This window comes from Mustela nivalis, assembly GCF_964662115.1.
Source record: "Mustela nivalis genome assembly, chromosome: 1".
Lineage (NCBI taxonomy): Eukaryota > Metazoa > Chordata > Mammalia > Carnivora > Mustelidae > Mustela > Mustela nivalis.
Window position 1 is genome coordinate 124,670,102 of NC_139020.1, and position 24,509 is coordinate 124,694,610.

Here is a 24,509-nt window from a genome sequence, read left to right on the forward strand (position 1 = left end):
ATCTAAGTTGCTGGTTATACAGCAATAAGTAAAGCATGGTCTTTGCCTATAAGCAGCCTACATGCTTGTGAGGAAGACAGGTATAAACAAATAAATGAATAAATATATAATATATAGAGGTAATAATAAGTATTACGAAGAAAATACAGAATAAAAGGGTAGAAGTTGGGGTGCCTGGGTGACTCAGCCAGTTAAGTGATTGACTCTTGATTTTGGGTAGGGTTATGATCTCAGGATCGTTGGATCAAGTCCCACATTGGGCTCCATGATCAGCAGGAAGTCCGTTTGGGATACTTTCTCTCCCTCTCCCACCTCCCCTCCCCCAGCTCATGCTTGCTCACACTCTCAAATAAATAAATAAAATATTTTTTTAAAAAAGAGAGAAGTTATGTGGGACTTGGGGAGAGAATTCTGTTTTCTACTGAGTAGGAAAGTTGGACAATGCCTCTCTAAAGTGACCACATTTATTCAGTGATCCTAAAGTAAGGGAGCAAGCCATGGAACTATCTGGAGGAAGTGTGCCAGGCAAGGGGAAGAGAAAATGCAAATGTCATGGAGTAAGAGTATTCTTGGAATCTTCTCAGAAGAGTAAGCAAGGCAGGAAGGCTAGAGTGTGATGTCTAAGGGGAGATGGGTAGAAAACAATGTTGGAGAGGTATTCAGGGACTAGACCCCTGGGAAAACGAGACTGCCCAAGAGTTTTGCGATTTCTGCCTGGCAAAGCATTTTGACCTACAATATCTGCATTGGCCTTAAACAAAAGTCAATACCATTCTTTCTCTCTCTTTGGATCTAGTATCTGCCTCAAAACTTTTAGTAAACAAGTTAAGAATAGAGAATATAAATAGTTATATCAATGTAATTCTAAGGCACAGATTTCCCTGAAATTAAAAATAATCAAAGTAACTCAAAGAAAAAATGTAATTCAAAAAAGAAACTTTCAGGGTCCTTATGTTTTTTTCCTATGTGATTTCCATAACCCAAACCTTCCCCATTTCTTTGTTTAAGGTCTGTGGCCAGGTCTGCTGGCTGTCCACCCAAAATCTCCTCTCTTCTCCAATGTAGTAATAGGAAGAACTGCTCATCCACAGACAACATTTTCTCAAATTCCCTTGTAGTAGCTGGGGTCGTGTGACCAGTTTTCACCAATGGATTATGAAGGGAAGCAATGTGTACCACTTCTAAGCTGTGGCCTTTAAGAGGCAGGCGGACATTTTGTAGTTCTTCTTTTTTCACCAGCTGACTGCAGAGATTGCCAGAGATGATGGGACTCTACAGGATAGTGGAGCCACAAATTGGAAAGAGACTGGTCCCTGAATCAATATACAATGAAGAGCTTCCTGCTGATTTGGAAATGCTTGCCTTGAATAATTACATGGGCAAATTAATATTTCTTTTTGTGTTTGAGCTATTACATTTGTGAATATGTTCGTGACAGCAATTTAGCCTAGTGTAACTAATATAAACTCAACTTGGACAGAAACACAAGAAATAAACTACTTGGAAAGCTAGACCAAAGGTAACTAGGATTAAGAACAAATTTAGGTTGGGATCTGAGAAAGAGGCATCTGGACAGAGGAGGTACATGATCAAATGGCTTCTTCTCTTTGGCTGTATGTACTGATATTGTGTGGGAAAAGAGCTTTTCATCTTTGCTGTGTTCTTGGCAGTGAAGGTGAGGGGGTGGTGTGGGTGGTGGTGAAAGTGTGGCAGTAATGGGGTAAGGAATGGCCTTGAATGTGTCTTCAGGACCACTGGGACAAGTTGGCAGAGATGATGTTTGATCCAGGGAGGATAATGGGGCCCTGAGTATGTCTATCATCTCTGTTCTGCCAATGAACTGCAGACCTCTCCACAGACATAAGCAGGAACTTATGATTCAGTAGAACACTGATTTCTTTTTTTTTTTTAAAGATTTATTTATTTATTTTAAAGAGAGGGAGCAAGCACGTGAGTCAATGGTGGTGGGGGGAGAGAGTGAGAGAATACCAAGCAGACTCCCCACTAAGCATAGAGCCTAATTTGGGGTTCTATCCCATGACTCGGAGATTATGGCCTGAGCCAACATCAAGAGTTGACCACTTAACTGAGCCACCCAGGTGCCCCTGACTACAACGACTACTACTACTACTACTACTATCTCTACTACTTCTTCTTTTCTAAGATTTTTATTTATGTATTATTCAGAGAGAAAGAATGAGCACAAGAAGGGGGAGCAGTAGGCAGAGTGAGAAGCAGCAATCTCCCCACTGAGCAAGGAGCTAATGTGGGACTTGATCCCAGGACCCTGGGATCATGACCTGAATGAAAGGCAGACGCTTAGCCAATTGAACCACCCAGGTGTCCCTTGACTTCATTTTTTTTTAAACTAAAAGAATAAAAATCTTTATTAGGCACTGTAAGTAGCATTCAATAATCTTTATTTAAATTCACCTCATGAAAATCTAGCCATAATCAATCAAACTTAACAGTTCATTCTTGCAGAATTCATGGGTTGGGGTGAAACTCCCACCAACTTACATTACATTACATTACATTACATTAAGACATTGAGATACCTACTGAGGTTTTGAGGACAGGGAATGAAGAGCTACACCTCATTTCTAATTACTAGTGAGCACTCCAACTATTTATGGAAGGAGAGGTCATTTGTATGAGGCAAGGAGAATTCCAGGCTGATGGCACTGGCCATAAGGTCACATGGCCACTAGTGAATCTCTTTGCCGAGAAAAATAGATGAAGGCACATTAACTTTGGGTAAGTCGAGTAAGTAAGGGGTATGGTGAATTTAGGTGAGTGCAATAAATGGTGCTGGCCAATTTTTGTCAAGTGATTTGGTAATTCAAGGATGAGAAATCTGCCTGTAACTCACCTGGATTTATACTTACATTTTCTATTCCTTTTGTTTCTTTTCCCTAAAATTTTTTAAAGACAATAATTGAAAAACTTTTTTCACCTTTATCTCAGCTGGACCAAGAGAAAAATTCCTATTAATGTTTGAGCCAAGGCAGGTGGGAAGAGCAAACTACCACTGGAAGCAATTGTGATGCTCTAAGAAGTCATCTCTCCTAGAGGAGTGAGGGGCTGGGATAAATGGAGAAGGGTGTCTTTCCAGGGAGGGCATTAGGATAGAGATGGTTGGTCCTCCTTCCTGAAATTTTCCTTCACAAATTTCCATGTGCATGTGTATGAGTGTGTGGTTGTTAACTCTTTATTTGGGAATAATTTTAAACATATAGTACAGTTGCAAGAACAAGAATAGAACATAGAACATGTACTCTTTCCCCATATTCACGTATTGTTAACATCTTGTTGGATTTGTTTTATCATTTGTGTGTGCTTGTGCCCTAACACATACATACATGCATATAATTTTTTCCTGAATGATTTAAATGACATTGTATACCTCATTGCCTTCACCTCTAAACACCTCAGTGTATATTTCCTAAGACTAAAAATAGCCCCTTGGGCCACAACACAATTGATTTACATTACAATACAATTCACAGTACAAGGAGCTAATCTGGCTTCTATGTTCCAATTTTTTTCGGTTGACCCAATAATGTTCTTTATAGCACTTTTCCCCCTTTCAGTAATGGGTTCAGTCTAGGATCAAGCATTACATTTAGTTATTACAATGCTTTTTTTTTTTTTAAAGATTTTATTTATTTATTTGACAGAGAGAAATCACAAGTAGATGGAGAGGCAGGCAGAGAGAGAGAGAGAGAGAGGGAAGCAGGCTCCCTGCTGAGCAGAGAGCCCGATGCGGGACTCGATCCTAGGACCCTGAGATCATGACCTGAGCCGAAGGCAGCGGCTTAACCCACTGAGCCACCCAGGCGCCCTATTACAATGCTTTTAAGTCACTTTTAACTTGGAACATTTCTATAGCCTTTCTTTTGCTTTGAAGACATTGGTTTTTTTTTTTTCTTCAAAATTTTACTTAAATTCAAGTTAGTTCATAGAGAGTGTAGTATTAGTTTCAGAGGTAGAATTTAGAATATGCATCAGTTGCATATAACACCTAGTGCCCATTACATCATGTGCCCTCCTTAGTGCCCATGACCCAGTTACCCCATCCCCCTACCCAACTCCCTTCCAGCAGCCCTCAGTTTGCTTTCTAGAGTTAAGAGTCTTTAATGGCTTGCCTCCTTCTCTCTTGAAGACATTGGTATTTTTGAAAAATTCAGTACTTAAAAAAAAAATGTTTTCATTTTGAGTTTCTCTGATGTTTCCTGACAGTTAGGTTCAGGTTATACATTCCAGGCATCACCTTCGGCTAGTACTACATCTGGAGGCACATATAGTCTGATTGCCTCTTTTTGGTAATGCTAATTTTGTTCACCCGCCTTTAAGGAGACCCCTTAAGACGATGTTGATATTCTGCTCCCCATTAGTGATCCCCTCCAGATTTAGCAACCATTGATGATTCTTGCTCGAACCAATCTTTGCCCTAATGGATACAAAATGATGATTTCCCAGCTCCAGTAATCCTCAAATTTATCAGTCGGCATTTGGCATTCCCTGTGATTTTGATTCTGTTATAAGAGCAGCTTTCCTCCTAGAACCCAGAAAGAACTGATTCCCATAATGTACAAATTTGAATTCTATTTTTGTACATAGGAATAGGATGTTTTACCCTTATATCTGACAACCTACTAAAATAAGATATTGTAGAAAAACTTTTCTCAATCTTGACTTAAAAATATTATATTCTGTTGAAATATTGTGTAGGTAGAAGGAGGATTATGAATTGAGTTGGGAGGTCTTTAGCCCTTATTAAAGAAACAACCAGGGACACCTAGGTGACTCAGGCAGTTAAACTTCTGCCTTTGGCTCAGGTTGTGATCTTGGGGTCCTGGGATTGAGCCTTGCATCAGGCTTCCAGTTCAGTGGGGAGTTTGCTTCTCTCACTCCCTCTGCCTGCTGCTCCCCTTGCTTGTGGCTCTCTCTCTCTCTCAAATAAATAAATAAAACCTTAGGAAAAAAAAGAAGAAACAATCAAGTAAGAAAATAAACAGTTGACTACCACGGACAGAAGAGCTGATTGAAGAAGGCCTTCCCCTTTGTGTCAAATTATCTCATGTGAAAAGAAGGAGGAAAGCTACTGTGTGTGCACGTGTGTGTGTTCTGCATCATGTATACTACGTGGCTTGACTCTAATTTCTCTTCTTGACTTTTGGCAAATGGTGTGGAGTGAAAGGTCATCATCTCAGGAGAAGAACAGAATGATTAGACGGCAAGACAGTTGATTAGAATGCTGACTGCAGTGGGCACTTTCTTACTGATAAGCTGTGTGAAGGTAGCTAAAATTGGGAAAAGCTGGAGAGACACCATGTGGAATATTTTTGGTGCCAAAATCTCTAATACCCTGAAGAAGAAAAAAAAGCCAGTGTCAAACTTGAAGAGGATTTAAACTCTAAGGAAAGACACAGGGTGAATTCGAGTTTAAGCTGTGAGTGCCAAGATCAGATTAAACAGTGAATGATGACCACTAACAGTAGGAATGAGGTATATGCATTTCTTTAAATCTTGCTCTAAATGCTGTAATCAATTTTTATCTATAATAATCTGAGATGAATTGTTATGCTTTGTTAACTTAATGAAGTATTCTATTTCTATAGAAAAAGTACAGAGGCATGGAAAAGCATGTTAACTTCTCTTTCTCTTGTGGGAAACATTTTACTCCAACCTACAGTCACATCCAAGGCCCCATCAGCCCCTGGAGCAGCCAGAAAAAATGGTAGTCATAGTTAAGTGGGGAAAGAGTCCATATATGCAAACTCCAAAACCCAAACCTACACAAAGGTAAGCAAGCAAGTTTTTCAGGGGAATGAGAGATGATGAGAGGGGCCACAAAGGTGGCCAGAGCCTGGGGAGCCAGGAATCCTGCCCTGTATCCCTGATAGATGAGGGATGGAGCTCCGGAGTCAGGGAAATGACTTTTGGCCTAAACATCAACTGAAAAGTTGGTAAGACCTTGAATACACCAGCCTTTTTGTCTAGATGCTTCTTATCCACACCACAGGACCAAGTGTTGTCATTTCCAAACTCCTTCTATCCTGTTCCTCCTCTGGCAGATGTCACATGGTGTAAACTATTAAGGACCTGGATGGGGCCGTGTTGACAGAGTTTTCCCCTTAGTGTCAGAAAATGATAAAGTGATTTCCAGAAGCAATACCTTAGAAACTTGACATGCATGGCAAAGTGTGAAGGCAAAACCCTTCTTAATTAAATAGAAAGATGTTTGGAGGACAGGCAGAGGCATGCAAGTATAGGGTGAAAGTACTAGAAACAGCAGCACTGGGGGTGAATCACAGCCCCCCATTTCCAAGCTGCTTATTCATGGTGTTAGTTACCTAAACTCCCCTAACATCAGTTTTGTCATTCTCATCACAAGAGTTAAAAGTACTTACCTCTTGGTATTGTAAGGAGTAAATTTAATGATTTATATTTAATAATTTATATAAATCTCTTGATATGAAGCTTGAAATACAGTGAGCATTAAGTAAGTGGCAGCCAGGGTTGGTAGCTATTATTGTCAGGCCTAACTCATGGTGCCAGGTACAGCAGTGCCTATGCAATCTGCCTCCAGCCTGCCTACTTACCTTGTCTCCTATCATTCACTCATTCCCTCATCCCTGTAGTATATATTCACCATGAACATGCATCAGACTCCAGTCAGGCCTGTGCCCATTTCTTCTCTTCATTCTCACCTCTGTTCTTACCATGCTTCCGATCAAATATCCCTACCAGTGGTTTCATCTCATCTTGAGGCTCGGTGTAAGTCCATTTTCCTCCCTGAAGCATTTTAGCTATTTCTGCCCACTTCATGCTCTACCCTTCTCTGAATCATTATTGGGATTACTGTTTGTGTCATAGAGTTTAGTGCTGGGTTCTATAGAAAAGAACCTTCTGTGATGATGGAAATATCCTAGACATGTGTTGTCCAACAACAGTAGTTACTAAGTGCATGTGGCTATTGAGCATTTTACATGTGGCTTGTGAGGTTGAAGAAGTTAATTTTTAATTTTATTTAATTTTAATTAATTAAAATTTGCATTTGTGAGTGCACCTTGGCTCAATGAGTCAACCATCTACTCTGACAAAAGCTTTCGTGAGAGGTCATACTTGTGTGTTCCACTGGTGTCCTTGGTCATCCCGAGGTGTTCCATTTTGTCTACAGAGAAATCAGAGGATGGATTTAGAGGAAGACAAAAGACAGGGGATAGAGGGCCAGCGATTGGTCAGAGGGGGTTGGCATGAGCTAGACTGAAGTTGGGGTGAATGGGACCCAGCATGATGCCTTGTATCTTTTATAAGTAATCCTGTAGAATTGGCTGCACTGTTCAGCAGGATATATAGGAGTCCCATCCTTGTGATATGGCAGGACTTGTAGCTTTACACTTGTTGGAGGTTTCTTGTGGGGTCCCTGGAGTCAGTGCGGGGGCAACCCACTTGGCTTGGGTCAGACCTCTGCTTGACCCATCCTTCCTGCCCTGACCCTTCCTTGAGAATCCTCACCCTGCCACTCAGATCTGGCTCCTGATTTCAGACTCCTCAGAGCTGCTTCAGACTCCTCTCTGTCCATCTTGCATCTATTCTTCTGTTTCCCAACAGTCCATGAACATTTAGGGATCATGGGCCATGTGAAGGAGCTGATGAACGCTATGGACACTCTGAGAAAAATGCACATGGCCCCATTCCTCTCTAGTTTTGCATTCTGTTTCAGCACTGTCGTCACAGATCCCTTGAACCCCAGGCCTAGACCAGAGACCCTTGGTTAAGAACACTTTCTTTCAGCTGACCTTAGGAGTTCCATATATGGTTCCTTCCTCTCCCAGCAGCAGCTCAGCTCTAACTAATTCTGTACTCACTGGGTAATATTTTGATGACTGGTTCAAGGCTCTAGTTACCTTAATAACAGGAGCAGTCACTCTAGTTATGAGGAGTATTTCAGTCACTATAAATATCTATTCCCATTGGTAGGTTAATAGATTGGCATTATGGTTTATAAATCCTCCCTCCCCACTTGCCAAAGAGTTTTGAGAACCTGATTATATCTAGGTGAGAAGTAAAATTAATAAAATACCAGTGCTGAGCTTCAGAGTCTGGACTGAGAGTGCCCTAGCTACTCCTCCCCCTCATCATTTCCAGTTAATTAGAGGTTTCCAGCCCTGAACCTGTCATGTAGTATCATATATATCCTAAGTTGAACTTTGAATTTGCACTTCCATAACTCCTTGGGGCTTGATTCTAATCTGATCTGATCAGATCAGATCTTCACTCCTAGAACACAAAACTGTTGAGTTAGAGGACACCTTGAGACCCAGGGAGGGAAGTAGTTGGCCCAAGTTTCCACAGCCGGTGTGTGTTGAGGCAGGGCTAGAACCTAGCTGACTTCTATTCCAGTTCAGTCCCTCAATTTCTCCATGCTCTATGGGTATTGTGTCCTTGAATTTTGGATAAAATGATGTAGGAAGTAGAGTCTATATCATATGTGTAGGGAGACCTCATTGTGTGCTTTGGATATATTCTTGCAAATTTGATAATAAACTGAATTTCACTAAATCATGTATGCTATCATGTCATTCAAAGATTAGAGATGTAGTCCTTCTGTAAAACCTTTCAGGTTTGGGTATACACTTGGATATAATAGAGAAAAACCACACACTTAGAGGGAAAAGAATTTTTGGATGAAATATTAAAATACTGTTCAGAATAAACCAACAAATATAAAGTATGAGACAACAATATTTTTGTTTAGAGGAAGATAATGCTTGTTTATTTCTTTAAATTTAATAAGTATTTCTCTCTATCCACAGGTAAATATTCCTTTTGAAAAGCTCAAACTTCTATTTCTTCTTTTCAAGGGGCTTATCTTACATGATCACTATTAATTGTTTATTTAAGCCTAGATTAACTTGCTGCAATGTTTGCTTAGTATCTTGTGTAAATTCTTTATCATTAAGAGTCCGTTTTCCTGATGGTATTATTAAGATTTATTATTTCTGAAAGTGTGAATTTCTCTGTAGTAAGGTTTCTATAAATGGAATAGACAAAGAAAGAAGCAGTCATTTTGGTTTTTACTAGGCATAGGATAATTTGTTTGTTTGTTTTTTTCCCCTTAATTTAATTACAAAACTCAGAAAGGTTGTATGAGATAACATGCAGTTTTGGACTTGTTAGAAAGTCTGATGTCTATTTTCCTTCCTTGCCCACTTGCCAGGATTCCAGTCCTGCGGCCAGGACATTGTGTCCTGTGGGTGATTCGGGAGGAAGGAAGAGCTTAAACAAATGAGATTCAGAGACACTCCTCGAACTTTATATCAATTATTCCAGCCTGCTCCTCCACTAAACTTTTAACTAGAGCAGCTAATAGGAGGCAAACGGATGGGTTTGAATTTCATCTCTTGTTTTCTCTGCTCACTCTCTGGAAAAGGGGCTAATGAGCAGTGAAATGGCCGGGCATGTGAGGCCAGAGCCAAGGAGGGCCTACCCGTGGAGCTGGCCTGCTGTGTAATCTGCTCCTGAATGATTGCAAGGTGCCCCACGGCTTTATGAAGGCGTCTGAAATAGCCAGGACCCAACGTTGAGGGAAGTAAGGAGAAAAGATGGTGTTCCCATTGGCATGGTGTCCGCTTTGTTGGATTGGAGCCGTACCCCTCAAAAGTGTCTCCTCAGAGAGAAAAATAATAGAAGGCAAATGTTGGTTTGCAAAATGTAGCAAACCTGTTCGTGTTTACAATACAGATGCTGACACTGTTTAATCTAATAGCAAGCTGTTGCCTAAGCATCTTTCAGAGGGTAATTAAAAGGCTCCTAGATGCACTGAAACCAATTATATTAAAATTTTATTTGTAGGGAGTCCTCAAGACTTAAGGCAGAAAAATCAGAATTCATAACCAAGCTGAAGAAGTCTTCCTGCCATTGGCAACAGGGAGGCTGCTGAGGAGATCCCAATTAGAGACCAGGGCTCGGCTACAAAGGTGAGGACCTCTAGTCAGCTTTTCTCTGAACCAACCCAGCATTACTTTAATGAGGAGATACTGGAGGAAGAAGTTCACTACTGCAACATTATTAAGTAGAAATTAGAAGAAAGGACTGGTTATTCCTTTGGGGAAAAAAAGGCCACAGAAATGGCATTGGCCCATCTGAAGAAGCTCCCGTACCAGAAAGGATAGGAAAGCCGAAGTCCAGAGGGCTCTGAAAGGATGCATTTATCTGGCAGGCTGCATTCTTCAGGCACCATAAATGAACCAGATCATGCTTGCTTTTTGCCCCCAGATCCACCTGGTCAATCCAGTTGTCCCAGCTGAATTGCAGAAGACATGCATCAGGATATCCAGCTGCTCGTTCTGAGACTTCCACTCACTGGCTGTGCGCGGTCACCTTCCTGCTCTGAGCATCAATCTCCTAGGATCTGTAAAGAGGAAGGAACACTTCTAGGTCTAAAAACGGTAAGTCGTGGGTGCCTGGGTGGCTCAATCAGTTCAGGGTCTGCCTTTGGCTCAGGTCATGATCCCAGGGTCCTAGAATCAAGCCCTGTGGTTCTTCTGCTCCCTTTGCTCCTCCTGCTGCTCATGCTCTCTCTCTCAAATAAACAAAATCTTTAAAAAATAAAAAATAAAAAGGGTAAAGCCTACTGTAATAAATACTTGGGATTCAGAAAATGCTTACTCCTCTAATCCTCTACTAATTTGGGGAATGCTGTCAGTCCTTGAAACCCCTCTGTCATTCACAGGTACTAGTTTCTTCTCCTTCTCCTCTTTCTTTTTTTTTTTTCTTTTGAAGATTTTATTTCTTTATTTGAGAGAGAGAAATAAATAAAATAAAGATAAATAAAATAAAGATAAATTTAAGATAAATAAATAAAAGGGAGCATGGGAGAGAGAGAGAAAGAGAGAACCAGTTGAAGGAGAGGCAGAGGGAGAGGGAGAAGCAGGATTCCCACTGAGCAGGGAACCAAACACAGGACTCAGTCCCAGGACCCCAAGATCATGACCCAAGCCAAAGGCAGATGTTTAACCAACTGAGTCACTCAGGTGTCCCTAGTTTCTCCTTATTGTAGTTGGAGTTATGGAGGGTCAGTGGGGTTAAGTGGAAGGTACAGGTGATCTTTTCACCTTTCAGAGGAAGATGGAGAACTGTGTTGCTGACTTCAGCCCTGGGCTTGTGCCATTCAGGCCAGAATTGTATGGAAAATGAGTCTGATGGAGTTTTATGTTTGATGTTTTTCTTAATTAACTATATCAGATCAACTCAGTCATATGGGTCTTTTGTATATCCATATGACTCAACAGGTCTCTTGGCCTTTTGTTCTTTGACCAGAGTTCATCAACAGTAGCTGTAGGCAAAGAAGCCATGGTGGGAGTGATGATGCCATCCTTTGCTACATCCGTGTGAGGAGGTGGGGGTGTGTATGAAGTGAGGGCCTGTGTATGTAGGGAAAACTCACGCGTCACAAACTTCCTTTTGGGAGGACTTCTCCACCATTCCAGCCAGGGCCATCTCTAATGACTGTGTGAAAAGATACACTGAGCTGAAAAACTGGGGCTCTTTGCCTGGATTGTCTTTGCCTGGCAGCCCTCCTCCATGTATCTTGGCCCCACCTGTGGTGACGGCCATAAGTCAACATTCTCACTCTGGCTCTCTGCCACAACCCTCACAAAAGCCTCTTGGGGTCCCTGGGAGAACCTCAGGCATGGATGTATTCCCTATAGTCTCTTTCCACTTCAGACTCATAGGATGCTGAATTTTGTCACTGCTGCTCTAGGTCTTGCTATAGGCCCCTAAACCTGGAATTGAGGACCATTGAGTATATCATTTCTTACTGCAATCTATTATTCTCAGAGCCAAACTGCAACTTCTTTCTCTCTTTTCTCAGCGTAGGACTTACTGTACAGGGTCCTTAGTTCTCTCCTTGAATACATCCCTTATGTTTGAGTCTTTAGGATCAAGCTGAAGTCCTCGCCCCTATGGATTCTAGATATGGAGCCAAAGCTAGACACTACAGCTCTTTTTAAAAAATTTTTGCAATTATTAAAAAATTCATTTTATTTAAATTCAATTAACTAATATATAGTGTATTATTAGATTCAGAGGTAGAGTTCAGCGATTCATCAGGTGCATATAACACCCAGTGCTCATTACATCAAGTGCCCTCCTTAATGCCCATCACCCAGTTACCCCCTCCCCCTACACCCCTTCCCTCCAGCAAACCTCAGTTTGTTTCTTATAATTAAGAGTCTCTTATGGTTTGTCTCCCTGTCTGATTTCATCTTATTTTCTTTTCCCCTCCCATCCCCTATGATCCTGTTTTGTTTCTTAAATAACACATGTGAGTGAAATCATATGATATCTGTCTTTCTCTGATTGATTTATTTCATTTAGCATAATACCCTCTAGTTCCATGATACCCAATGACAAAAGGGAAAACCTTCAGTTACCTTGCTGCTCCCATACTGTAAAATCTCCTGTTAGGGAAGGAGGTCCCCGATTCTGTGGCTTTGCTGCTCTCCCATGATACAACCTAGTCTCCCTTTGACCAAAGTGAAAGGTGGAGAACATGCCTTTTGCTACGAGGCTCTCATTTTTTTTTTTTTTTTCTGCTTCTGCAATCCTTTAGTGCCTGTTACTGGAGTGGTGGAGTGTCCCTAAGCTCTACCCATCTGCCAGGACTCTCAATGGTGCTGCCTGACCTGGCACGGCTGCAATAGAGAGGACCCTGTGCTGTGAGCCTCTCCTATTCTTTTCTTTACCATCAAATTTTACCCATCCAGGGTGCCATTCCATCAAGAACTTACCTTTTCTGGAAAATGAGAAACCACTTTAAGCTGAGATATTCAATAATGATAACAGCTTTGCCCTCTCTCTTCAGTTGGCTGCTCCTGATGGGATATGGTCAGAGCTGACAGGTGATACCCACCTTCTGGGTTTCAGGATTGAAGACCAAGAGCCTTGCCATGAACATGAAAGTGACAGCTCACCTGGAAATGGGTGGTGTCCCTCTCTGTTGAGACAATCGGCAGGCAATATTTCACTTACCTCTTCACCATCCTCCAGGGATCCTTATAAACAAATCTGTGGTTTTGGATGACTGTTTAGACCCCAAACATGGAGACTTCTTGAAAAGGTACTTTTTCCTGATGCTATTTAAGATAACACACTGTTGTCCCTCTGTTAAAGAAGGCCAATAGAAGAAATCAAGTCTGAGAATCATTCAGTAGACAACAGAGGAGTTGAAGGTGGATATAAGAGAATAAAGTTGGTGACCCATGAAGCTGTGGAGGAAGGAGAAGTAGGTGAGGATGCAAGCAGACAGAGAACGTTGGAAATATTTGACTCCAGTAATTTTAGGGATATCTGGGTTATGGTATAGAGAAGTTAAAGAAGTAAGGCCAGTGCGTGGAAGGGAAGGTACTGAGTAGGTTGGAATGAACGTTCTCCTGGAAGGAGCCAAGGTTAGGATCATTGTTGGGAATAAGAACTAGGGCAATGGTATTCTTGTGGAAGCTCTGGACGCTCACACCCACAGTAGTCCATGTTGAGCAGATGGAAGGAGGGATGACTGAAAGAATGAATGAATACTGCCAGTATACTCTCTGAGCTTACAAAGACTCGTTGGGTGACTCAGAGTTATTAATATAAATAGTTACAGTGGCAACAATATGTCCCAGTGACAGTCCTATTTTAAAAATTAACTTTAAAATCTATTTTAAAATGTTGTTCTAAATTCTATGTATGTTCTCTTTTGCATTCCTTTGAGGACTTGAGTCTGTTATTTACAGTGTTTATTACTTTTAAGCATATGGGAGTACATATGATGTCTGTCCACTTTTTTCTAGAGCTAGTAAACATACTGGGAACAGGACCAGTAGGATCATATTCACTCCGCCATTGACCTTGTGCAGGCTCTCCAAGGTCAGTAAGGTGGTTGGATTTTTGTCAGAATTGACTTGTTTTCAGCAGGAGTTGGGTCTCCTGCCTACTAACATTTGTAATCTTTCCTTACTATCTAGCCTGCTGTAAAATTACTAGTACAGTTTCCCCAGGCAATGACTCTGTGATTTTCTACTTTTTTATTGATCAATAAACAGTTTTAAACCAAAAAACCCCATAGTGAGAATAGAAACTTATTTGGTACTTGTAACTACCTGCCTTGGAGAAGAAAGAGAGATTGGAAAGATAAGAGCCTCAGGCTCCTGCTGCCTTTTTGATGCCAACACCACTAGAAAAACGCAGCCACAGGTTAACAAAAGAACAATTGTGTCCACTATGCTAAATAAGTGATTGTTTCCCCTGAAATTGACCCATTGTTTTTCATAACCCCTGGATATATGCATCGCCCTCTGTAAACTTCAAGAAGGCAGTTTGGTGGGGATGCCTGGGTGGCTCAGTGGGTTAATGTCTCTGCCTTCAGCTCGGGTCATGATCTCAGGGTCCTGAGATCAAGCCCCACGTGGAGCTCTCTTGCTCAGCCGGGAGCCTGCTCCCCCCCCCCCAACCTCTCTCTCTCTCTCTCTGCCTCCTTGTGATTTGTCTGTCAAATAAATAAAATCTTAAAAAAAAAAAAAAGGCAGTTTGGCGTGCCTGGGTGGCTCAGTTGGTTAAGTGGCTTCCTTTGGCTCAAGTCATGATGCCAGGATCCTCGGATCGAGCCCCACAACCAGCTCCCTGCTCAGCAGAGAGCCTGCTTCTCTTTCTCCCTATGCCTGCTGCTCTGCTTACTTGTGCTCTCTTTCTGTCAAATAAATAAATAAAATCTTAAAAAAAAAAGAGAGAGAAATCAGGTTTTAACTGTGGTGTTCACTGCTGTTTTCCTTTAGCCAAGCACAGTACCTAACATAGAGTTAGTGTCCAAGAAATATTTGTAGAGTAAATAAATAAATACTATAGTGATCAGGCTTGGGAATAAGAGGGTAAATTTATCCCTCTGTTGTATTGAGATTGTTTTCCAGTAATTTCCTTGTACAAGTCTGAACTCTCCAGCTTGGCTGAAGGAGAGACCCTAAGCCCTGTGTGTTATCTATTCTTTCTGGCAGCAAAGTAGTTTTATGATCACAGGACTACCTCTAGGTAGTCATGACTATGTCTCCAATGATTATCGCTTTTTGTTGTCCTGTCTCCTTTTGGTTTGATTTTTGGGTAAGCGGAATTTTGAAACAAATTTAGAAAATAAAATACCTTTTTTTTTTTTTTTTTTTTTTAGTAAAACCAAATCAATAACCACTTAAGGATAACAGAAAATTTGTGATCTAAATTTGAAAAGGGCCACATTTTGAAGCCCAGGAGAGGATTCCTCTCACATTTGTTGATATCGTTTGTTTTATCCAGGGAGCATTTAGAGGTAGGATAAAGTGAAAGTATGCTTTTTGGGGAAGCAATGTTATGTCATTTTGCTTTCCTGATGAGAAGTGTTGAGACACAGTCGACTTCTTGTTTTCTTGTTTTCCATGGTAACATCACCTGACCAATGCTTGTTGTCTGTGTAATGCTTGTAACCCAGAGACGACAAATTCAATGACGACATGGGAAAGGTATCAGGAAAAAAGGAAGGACTTAAGAGCTAGTTTATATTTCACCAAATGTTCCCTAAATAAAAAATGTGCTTTTATTCGCCAAACATAGAATCATGGACAATGGGACCTAAAAGGACCTTGGGAATCTCTATTTCAGTCTGCTCATTGTACCCACAAGGAAACATCCAGAGCAGCTTATGACTATCTGAGATCTCAAGGTGAGTGAGTGGCAGAAGCCTCCCACATTGGACCCTAGTCATGATGGTGAATAAGGATCTCAACCTCTGATTGTCTTCTACAGTGATACCCACAGGAAATGAATATGTTTTCTGGTTACAGAGGGGAGTTCAAGTGGCCATATCCCTCTGTGACGCCCAGATGGCCTCTGCCATTTGCCCGTTTCCTTGGACCTCAGTAGGGCCCTTTCCTTTCCAGGGCACTGACAGGAAGCCTGGGGATGCAGTTGGGAGTGAAGTTCATTGCCATGAGCACACCAGAAAGGCAGTCTAGTGCTCATGGGCTCTGTGTGTCATGGTTCCAACCTAGCGACCCAGTAGCAGTGAGGCATAAGGCCTTTCACTCAGCCAACTGATGAAAACTTTGTCCTTTTCAAAATGTCCCAGGAAGCCAAAATAACTCATATTTCCCATGAGACGTTAGAGCAGATTTATGCCCCCTTTAAGAACACATGTGGTGTAAAAAGATGAAGGGAGAGAGGGCCTAAAGTTTTACATATGGCACCAAGGTAATCCTAGCCGAGTTGGCTTCTCTAAGGAGAGTGCCTGCAGGGTATAATTAGAACAGAGATAGCCATCCCAACAGATCTATACTTGAGCAAATCGTGGCTAAGACAAAATTGGAACCAAGGCTAAATTTATCAATAACACGGTTTAAAAAAAGGAAAAGAAGACAAATGAAGTTGAAATTTCTCCTTGTTTATTTTAATGTGCAGAACATTTTCTAGCTGATTTATGCCACAGCTTCAGTGTATTTTTCATTTTTTATTTATTTTTCAGTTAATTGGATTTCCAGGCATTGCAGCCAGCCACAGCAATTGATCCCTGAAAAGATGGATTTATTGCTTAGACAGGCAGAATTCTGACAATCTTCAGAGGATGGAAAATAAAAGAAAACAGCCCATACACAGAGCACAATGGGTCACCACTGGGTCAGACCAGTAAGATACGTTACAGCTGGCAGGTTTATGCTAGAACTTCAAGACGGGTAATCTTCTCACTAAATGGACAGCACCAGGACCCAACAGAATATTTTGTAGGATATTGTCAGTGGTCCCTGCTTAAGAAGAAACATAGTCTAGGATAGAGACCCCAAGGTAGATGTTAGGTCCCAGACCAATTGGACCCATGGTTGGAGAACTGAGTATCTTTGAAACAGCTCACACCTTTGGTGGTTTTATCTGGAATGGGACCTTATTTTGCCTGGTGGGTGACTCTGTTGGAATGCCATAATGGCTCATGGTGCAGAACTAATATGGAACTCATGCCTTCAGCTGTTTGCAGAGGATCCTGGAAATTTGCCAGTTGTGAAGCACCAGAACACTGCTCTCAGCTCTGCAAAGGTCTGATATCCATCTAACCATTCACTCATCCATCCATATAATAATTTTTTATTGAGCCTCTACTATAGGCTAAGCACTTCGGTGGTGAGCATAGAGGAATGGATAAAAAAAAAATAAAAGAACCTAGATGTCCATCAACAGATGAATGGATCAAGAAGATGTGGTGTATATATACACAATGGAATACTATGCAGCCATCAAAAGAAATGAAATCTTGCCATTTGCGACAACATGGATGGAACTAGAGCGTATCATGCTTAGCAAAATAAGTCAAGCGGAGAAAGACAACTATCATATGATCTCCCTGATATGAGGAAGTGGTGATGCAACATGGGGGCTTAAGTGGGTACGAGAAGAATAAATGAAAGAAAATGGGATTGGGAGGGAGACAAACCATAAGTGACTCTTAATCTCACAAAACAAACTGAGGGTTGCTGGGGGGAGGGGGTTTGGGAGAAGGGGGTGGGATTATGGACATTGGGGAGGGTATGTGCTTTGGTGAGTGCTGTGAAGTGTGTAAACCTGTACAGACCTGTACCCCTGGGGATAAAAATATATGTTTATAAAAAATAAAAAATTATATTAAAAAAATAAATAAAATGTTTCAGAAGGATCGCCTTGTGAAACTTATAGCCTATTGGGCAAGTAATTAAAAATTTGTTGAGAGTTAGCAAAGAGGGGTTTTGGGAGCTGCAGGAGCTTATTACAGTTGGACCTACCCTGGTAGAATTGGGGAGGGCTTCTAGGAAAAAAATGCTGAGTTGAGACCCAAGAGACTGGATATCCCAATGGACAATGGTCAGACCAAATGTAAAATAGAACTCTGACCCACAATCTGCAGCAAATACCTAACCCATCATCTACAACAACCAAGCTAGGCAGCCAGCCTGCTATCTGTAAGTCAAGCTATAGAAAAACCACCATCTCTAGCAACCAGACCAGGAAAGCCAAACAACAACCCCAGGCAAGGACTTGATTAACAACTAATAGTTTCCCTAATTTCCAACCTTATTTCCACCTTAGGATCAATCAGAAAGCCAAATATGTATCCTTAACCAATCACATAGGATACTCCACTTCTAGTTATTCCACCTAAGTTTTCTCATACCAACAGCTTCTAGTCAGGGTGCACCTGGAACCTTCTTTTTTTGCATTATAAAACTTTCCCACTCCTTTGCCTGCCTTTGAGTCTGCCAAAACTCAAGTGATCATGGCTGACTCCCTTGATAGCAAGCTCTGAATAAGTAGCCTTTGCTTATTCTCATTCAGTTGGTCTTTGTTTATTCCACAAACCTGAATGAAGAATGAGCGTGTATGGGCCAAGCACTAGGGGGGAAAAGAATATTCCAGGAGATGGAACAGCACATGCAAAGACCCTTAGACAAGGACTGAGTTATAGTCTTCAAACTGGAGAGTGAAACATGATCAAAATGTGGAGGGTAATGGATAGACTGGCATGAACTGTAGCTGGGGATGAATTTTGGGGTGAGGGTTTGAGATCATACAGGGCCTTGTGAGCCATGTTGATGATTTTGGCCTTTATCCTAACCAGAGCCTCATTTATAGATGAGGCATGGGGCTTTCCTCTTAACTGGCAAGTTTCCATTGTGACTGATTTGTAGCTCCCATCTGTTGCTCTTGATGTGAGCTCCTACTTCTTGTCTGAGGGCCTACGTACTTTGAGACCTCCTTGTTTTCTGTTAGTCCTATTTTTGTGAGGCAGATGTGCAGGCAAAGAGATAGAGCTGCTCATTGTCAGGACCAGCTCCCTTGAACTTCTAGGCCCAGGTGAAGTAAGCCCTGGCTTGTCCAAGCTCCTTTCTGGGACTGTGCCCAGCAGAGCCCAGGGAGAAAGGTCAATGTAGCAGAGACTAAGAATTATCCCCATAGGGTGCCTGGGTGGCTCAATGGGTTAAGCCTCTGCCTTCTGCTCAGGTCATGGTCTCAGGGTCCTGGCATTGAGCCCCATATTGAGCTCTCTGCTCAGTGGAGAGCTTGCTTCCCCAACTCTCTCTGCCTGCCTTTCTGCCTACTTGTGATCTCTCTGTCAAATAAATAAAATCTTTAAAAAAATTATCCCCATATCTATTCTCACCTTCACCTATAGTGATAGAACATATGGCCAATGAGATTAGAAATATTTCCCAGTCTTCTGTGCAGCTCAGTAATAGGCTTTTTGTCCAAGGTCGGGCCAATGGGATGTAAGGGGAAGTGATATATGCATTCTGGGACATGCACTCAAAAGGAACAAAGCACGCCCTTCCCTCCTTGTTGGCTGGATTGTAGAGGTGGTACTGGGTAGCCACTGGGGCCATGTGTACAAGGAATGGGAGAGTAACCAGAAAAAATGCCATGACTGATGGGGACTGCTTATATCTGGAAGTTTAGGCAGTATAGAAGTATATGTTTATCTTTTCTAAGTCACTGGTATTTCATTCTCTGCAGCCACAGGTGACCTATATCGTAATTCAGCGGTTCTCAAAGTGCAGTCCCAGAATCCATGGGTTGCGGGGTGGGGAGGGCGGCAGGAGATCTCTGAAACTCTTTCATGAGGCTCACAAGATCAGAACTACTTCATAAAAGTATTGCTTTTTCACTCTCATTCTTTTATAAGCATATAACTAAATTTTCCAAAGGCTACATGATGAGCAGTATCATAACAGATTAAATGCAGAAGCTGATATACTAATATAAGCCAGATATTTAAAGAGGTTTGCAAGAGTGAAAAAAAAATCAGTGCCACTTTTCTCAATAAAAGTTCTTTTTGAAAATATAGTTTTTAAAAAAATTATCTGTTTACATGTTTTTTATTTTTAAACAAGTTAATGAAGAAATATTAAAAGACTTCTTATTTAATTTTATTAATGTACAATTATTATTTGCTTCAGGGGTACAGGTCTGTGAGCCATCAGTCCCACATGATTTACAGCACTCACCGCAGAACACACCCTCCCCAATTTCCATAATCCAGCCACCCCATCTGGATCAGGCTGGAGACTAGAACAAAGCCAGGTGCTAGATTTAGGGTATATTTTGATCTACTAGAAGAAACTGCATCCCAAAATTTTAAAGAAAGAAAAACCTATATGTATACAAAAAATAAAGTTAAATACAATGAAGGGATAGGATATGAAACTATAACAATGAAAATTAAAAAAATTTTTAAAGAAGGTATTGATAAGATAAAATAGTTTAAAAATTAAAACAGAAAAGAGGAAAAATTTAAAAGAGAATAAGAAAAAATAAAATTTAAAAAATTTAACTTTGAAAGACTAAAGAATCATGGGAAAAGAGCCATGAATTCTGTGTTGTAGTCCCCTAGCTCTGGAGTTCCACAGTTCTCATTGATCAGTAAACTTGGTCTTGGCTGGATGTTCTTGCTGATCTTCTGGGAAGGGGCCCATTGCCATGATTCTCAAATGTCTTTGCCTGAGGCAGAATTGCACCATCCTTGCCAGGGGCCAGGCTAAGCAATCTGCTTGGGTTCACTCTCAGGAGCTTTTGTTCATGAACGCTTTCTGTATCGCTTTGGAGGATGGGAACGAAGATGGTGGCCTCCCAGTCTCTGGCCTGGAGGAGCTGAGAGCTTGGGGCCCCACTCCTTAGTGTGCCCTTAGAGAAAAACCATCAATCCCTCCTATCTCCTTATTTTCCAGCTGCGCTCCATGCTCACCCAACCTGTGACTGAGTGTTTCTATCTCTGGTGCACAGCCCTGTTTGGAGTCTCCAAACCCAGCAGATTCCTGCTGAGTGTTCCCACGCTGCTCCTCCCAGAGGAGAAAGAGGGGGGTCTCCCAGATCTGCCACTTGTGGAGTCCCTGCCTGAAGAGTAGTGGCCTAACTGTGCCTTGAATCATGGTTTAAGGTAAGCCTGAGCTGAAAGCCCCTCCTCAGCTCTGTCTCTGTAGCCAGCTCCTGATACTTGGGAGCTCTGCCACACTCAGACACCCCCAGTCTTTTTGTGACCCCCCCAGGTCCTGAGACTACACTGTCCCTGTGAGGGCTCCACCCCCTCCTTAGCCTCTGGAGTGACATCCCTCAGTGGAACAGACTTCTAAAAGTTCTGATTTTGCGCTCCACTGCTCTCTCATTTGCTGGGAGCTGGCCCCTCCCCCCGCCATCTATCTTCCCATATGTTGCCTCGGATTCACTTCTCCACACATCCTACCTTCCAGAAAGTGGTCGCTTTTCTATTCCTAGAACTGCTGCTCTTCTATTCTTCAATCTCCTATTGAGTTTGTAGATGTTCAGAATGTTCGATAACTATCTAACTGAACTCCTGGAACTGGACCATATTTAGGACTTCTAGTCCTTTGCTATCTTACTCATCCCCCAAACATTAAAAGACTTCTCCATTTTACTTTCTAATGGTAAATATGGAAAGATGTAATCCACTTATATAAAAACACTTTGGGGTTGTCCATAACTTTTAAGAGTGTAGAGAAGTCCCAAATGTTGGAGAACCACTGCCCTAACTAATACAGATAGATAGCTTGACATTTCCTGTTGATGAGCAGTTACCAGCTCTATGTCCCATGCTCCTCTTATTTGGTGGGGAGGGAGGAGGTCCTCTCAGGTAGTCATTCCCTTTCCTCTTTCTGCACCACTTCTGATCCCTTCTCTCTTGGTGTCTTTGACTATCCAAGAACTGACTTCAGTTTATATAGAATTGGCTGTATATTTCATATAGCCACTCAATAATGAAGCCCCTAATGTGGGCTAGTGATTGTGCTTGGTGTGGGGGTCATGGATGATCAGAAGAACATGGTTACTTCTTTGGTTTGGTTCATAGTCTAGCAGTGGAGAGAGGCTGTGAATAAATGGTGGCTGCCCAGACACTTATTGGCACAAAGTGTATTGTATAGGGTCGGGAGGTGACACAGGGAAGGGGATGATCAGCTCTTTCTAGGGGGAAGTGGGGATGGTGGACCAGGAAGGTTTTAGGGTACATTGACTTTGAGGGAACATGAAAGAAGAAATATGAAATAGTGAATTTATATGCAGGGAGTGCAAGGAAGGGGAGGGACACCCAGGCAGAAGAAAGAGCAGGGGCAAAGGCACTGTGACTCCATGGGGCAGGGTGTTTTTAGAAAAGTCCAAGTGGTTTTTTATGGGATGAGAAGCTGGAAAGGGGCCAGGACCCATTAGGTAATGATAAACAGCTTGTCTTTTTTTCTTAAGATGGTAGGAAATCATAGAATAATTTTAAGCATATTTACTTTAGAACTGTAGCAAATGTTCTTCAGCTCATTTAGAGGCTCCCTTCATTTGCTTCCAAGAGATGCTGCTGTACTTGGTGTGACTGGTAGGTGGAGTCTCTCTAGAGAGAACCCCTTTGCAGACTCACAGCAGTCCATTAACAACCCCTTCATTTTTGAGCAGGGTGGGACAAATAATTCTGAGTATGGATGGCAAGGTGTGTGTCCTTTTGATTCCTCTGTTTGCATGGAACCCCAGGCATCAGTGTCTATACTCTACAATAATTAAAAAGAATTATTTTTACCTGTAATTTTGACAACTTAGAAGTTACAACTCATTATAACTTTAGGTTTGTAACTAATTATAATATTTTTGAGGACTTACTATAGGCACTCTTTATGCATGCATCATCTATGTATCAATGCGTGTAATCCTCATAGCAACCCCTTCAGGTATGTCCTACATTATCTCCCTTTTTATGATAAGGTATTGAGGCACAGAGAGTTTATGAGAATTAAGCTCTGCAGGCTGTACCCTAAGGCTGCACTCTGGTCTAAGACCCTGAAGTGCCTTCTGGTCAGGAGCAGGGGACTCCATGTAATAGGCTGGGGGATCTGTAAGAGGCTGGAGGTCCTTCAGGGTAAGTTTATGTAAAAAATTTTCCCTTCTCACCAAGGCCAGAGTGACTGGAGAGTTCAGCATTACTGGAGAACCTGGCTAGAAAGGCAAATTCTTGGGACTTGCCCCAGGCCTACTGAATCAGAAACTCTAAGGTTGGGGCCCAGCAGACTGTTTTTAGCAATCCCTCTGGGTGGTTCTGATGTGTAATATAGTTTGGTAGCTGGATTAGAGATAAATCCCTGGGTGGGGCTTGTGAGGGTAGGAAGGAAGGGGCAGAGAATAATTGAAAGGAAAGACTTGGAGCCAAAAGCTCTTCTCTGAAGTTGTTGCTATCACCAGAGTAAGAAATCAGAGCCTAAGATCAAATCCTCAACCTGCAATTCCGAATCATCTGGAGATCTATTAGAACGTATCAGTGCACTGGCTTCACCCCAAGCCTATTAGATCAGTCTCTCTGGGGCGGGAGGATAGAACCCTGCCATCAGTTTTTTAAGAAAAATTTCCCAAGGTGATACTAATGTGCAGCCGGGGTTAAGAATCAGTGGCTCTCAAACTTGAAGGCACATCAAAATCTCCTGGAGGGCTTGTTAAACAGAAGCTATTGGACTCCATTCCCAGAGTTTTTTGATTCAGTAGGTCTGGGCTGAGGCCTGAAGATCTGTATCTCTCACAAGTTCCCAGATGATGCTGATGCTGCTGGTCCAGGGACCACAGCCTGGAAATCACTGCCTTACATTTTTACCAATAGCCCTAGAAAAGGTAAGCAGAACAGAGGCTCTAGGAACCAAACCTAGAACAGGAGCGGGAGGGTATCCTCCTTTCTCAGTTAGTTGGGCCAAGCCAATGTGTCTGTGATGTGATTTATGTTGCTGAAGACATGAAAAGTTTTAGTTAATTTCCTAGCTATTTTTACCTTCTAGATAGGTTTATTACTTAACATTTTAGACCTAAAATTTGTTTTTCCCCAATTACGGTGACTGCTTGAGATCTGATAAGGAAAGCCTAGTTTTTAGACTTTCTTAGTTTTGCCTCTTAAATGATTTCCCTTACTTGTGAACTTGCAGAATCCAAGTACTCTGAGGGGGAATGCTAGGGTTTGAGTTATCATTTGAGATTGTAGTCAGAAATCGGGCTTTTAGAACGTTCATAGTTATGGGGCATTCAATATAATACTCATTGCTCAAACAACTTCTGAAAATAGTCCAAGGCAATTTAACTTTTATTTCCTCTATAGAGCTTGTCACCATTTATTAATCTTAATTTCCCTCAGCATCGCATATCAGATGAGAGACTGACTTTTCTCCTCTGTTTCCATAACATTAATATTTAAATGGCAGAGTGTGACACTCATAAACAGCTACAGAGGAGTGGGGTGATATTTCTAGAAAGGGAAACCTAGACTAAGTGCCATATGAAGGCTTTTTCCTTAAAAAAATGCCCAAAACACAGCCAAGAAAACATGCAGGTGCACCTTGAAGTACAGAATAGGAAGATGAAGAGGCATTGCCTGTGAAATGAGTAATATTATGTAAAAGGAATAGCATTCTGTCGGAGACTTCCATTATGAAACTGAAGAAGCACTGGGGAGG

General features: G+C 41.7%; 1 long non-coding RNA gene across 4 annotated transcripts in view; it reads left to right on the forward strand.

Moving 5' to 3' along the window:
* The window catches only part of LOC309844358, a 178,234-nt gene that overhangs the window by 13,629 nt on the left and 140,096 nt on the right, over nt 1-24,509 (forward strand). For all 4 annotated transcript variants that reach the window (XR_014300630.1, XR_014300631.1, XR_014300632.1 and 1 more), the window contains exon 2: nt 10,288-10,460. This is a non-coding gene — a long non-coding RNA (uncharacterized lncRNA). The remainder of the gene's footprint in view (nt 1-10,287; nt 10,461-24,509) is intronic.